The sequence below is a fragment of the Bombina bombina genome, unplaced genomic scaffold (assembly GCF_027579735.1).
Source record: "Bombina bombina isolate aBomBom1 unplaced genomic scaffold, aBomBom1.pri scaffold_1456, whole genome shotgun sequence".
Taxonomy (NCBI): Eukaryota; Metazoa; Chordata; class Amphibia; order Anura; family Bombinatoridae; genus Bombina; species Bombina bombina.
The window spans coordinates 21,336-23,722 of record NW_026512348.1 but is presented as its reverse complement, the minus strand read 5'-3'; the positions used below and the strand labels follow the sequence as shown (position 1 = coordinate 23,722).

The 2,387-nt window shown below is 33.4% G+C and overlaps 1 long non-coding RNA gene across 1 annotated transcript; it reads left to right on the top strand.

The window, feature by feature from the left end:
• The first annotated feature begins 976 nt into the window (after nt 1-976).
• LOC128644248 (uncharacterized) lies at nt 977-1,691 on the top strand. The gene is made up of 3 exons (XR_008399964.1): nt 977-1,055; nt 1,354-1,528; nt 1,623-1,691. It is a non-coding gene; the product is annotated as an uncharacterized LOC128644248 (long non-coding RNA).
• The last annotated feature ends 696 nt before the right edge of the window (nt 1,692-2,387 follow it).

Here is a 2,387-nt window from a genome sequence, read left to right as displayed (position 1 = left end):
CCAAACAGATATGTAGCATGTCCTATCTTAAATGTGCAGCTATATGATGCAATTTAACCATTTATTTCTCTTTTAGCAAATTTCTAGTTTATGCGAAAAACGCATATGTAGCATGTCCTAGCTTAAATGTTCAAATATAGGATGCACTTTAACCATTTAATTGTCTCTTTCTGCAATGTCTAGTTTTAGCTTCAAACAGATATGTGGCATGATCTAGCTTAAATGTGCAGCTATAGGATGCAATTTAACCATTTATTTCTCTTTTAGCAAATGTCTAGTTTATGCAAAAACACATATGTAGCATGTCCTAGCTTAAATGTGCAGCTATAGGATGCAATTTAACCATTTATTTCTCTTTTATCAAATGTCTAGTTTATGCAATTTTCGTGTACACAAATGCATTGTATCTTATAAAAATATATTGTAATATTTGACATTTTGTTATGTTCATTATTTATAGATGACTCTGGTTACATGAGCCGGCCTTGGCTCATTACGCCTATACGTAACCCAGCTAACGACGCCCAGGTGCGCTATAATCGGGCGCACAAGCGGACTAGGGCTGTAGTGGAGAGGATGTTTGGGCTCCTCAAAATGCGGTTACGATGCCTAGACAGGTCTGGAGGAGCCCTCCAATACAGCCCTAGTAAGGTGGCAAAGATTGTTATAGCCTGCAGCGTCCTGCATAACATAGCTCAGCGGGCTGTGATGCTGCAGGCCGTCCAGGTGCCCCAAGACCTCCTCCAAGATGAGGAGGACGACCCAGTTCTAGAGGGGCCATTCTGGGATGAGGGGCTCAATGTAAGAGCAAACATCAACCGCAGCTTCAGACAGTAAATACTAGAAGTTATATAGGAGCATTGTGAATATATGTGTGAAATTTAGGGAAATGAGAAGTAGAAAATTGTGCAAACATGTTAAGATTGTTCAACAAATTTTTATATTAAAATCTAATTTTTTATTTTTCTTATCATAGGTAATTTATACATCAGATGATTCTGGCATTGGCTCCTGTAATGACTTTGCCACCTGATTTTCAAAGACAACATCAGATGGTAAGTATACACAATGTATGGACTGGGGAGGGGGTTGCACAATGATCCATCATATGGCATACAATTTTAAATGTAGTATTTAGTTTACACATTATTAGATTTTTAGATAGTCAGAAAGGGATACTCTAGCAATACTATATGCTTCAAAGTCATACATCAGAGGTTAGGTTAGGTCTGCACAATGAATGACTCAGCTTCACACTTAAATAGTTTAAGAAATGGTTACGGGGGGGGGGGGATGCAGAACCAAGTCACACATTTTTATTAATGATTTTATTTACACTTTATTTTCCATTAGGGAGATGACTTCATCTACAGACTGAAAGTGAAGAATCCCAGACTGAAAGTGAAGAATCCCTGACTGAAAGTGAAAAATCCCAGACTGAAAGTGAAGAATACCAATGTGATCATGTCTATGTCATTGTCTTTCAATTGTGCTGAGTTAGAAAAACATACAAAGACACGTTCACACTGTAAGTGGCCACAATTCTCTGGAACAAGACTGGGGATGCAGGATGTATCCAATGGGAGACACTTATGGTTCATAATGTTATTTTTATTTTTTAGATGGTATTTCACAATCCTCTCTTTTGAAAATGATGAATAGGACACCTAATGAAGATAAACTGATATTTTGAATAGAATTGCCTTTCAAAGACCATACATCCAGGTTAGTTTGCACAATGCATGCTATTTAAGAATCATAAGAGGAATAATGTTCAAAGAATTCAGAATATATACATGTCCTATTTTAGAATATGTTTATTTTATATACATTACCCCTACTTTGTGCTAGAGAGGACTCAAATTATGACTAATCAGACAGATAAAGGGATACATTTTATAGTTGACATTTAGGTATATTATTATTTGAAGGGACATTAAATATTATGTTCAGTTATGTCCCTCATACAATAGAATAATTTATTTTTATTCAAAATTTGATATGCATTATTTTGTCTAATTTTAAATGCTAATATGTATAATTCAAATATTGATTAGACAATTTAATGTTATTAATTTCAAATTGGATAGATATAGATCTCCAGTATGAACCTGTTTTTAATATTAAGACAAACAATACATGTTAGAGCATAGACAGAAGATGAATTTACAATTATTAGATTTAATGAATATTTTTAGACATGTGTTCATTAAATAACCTAGTTGACTAATGTTTTGAATATTTCTTTTCTTTCTTTTTCAGATTTTCATTTTTGATGAATTCCGAAATCTCTTTTTTTTTCTAAAATAAATAAATGTATTTACATACTATATTTTTCAATTTTATTTATTAAAATACATATTATTTGATACATATCTCTATCACAG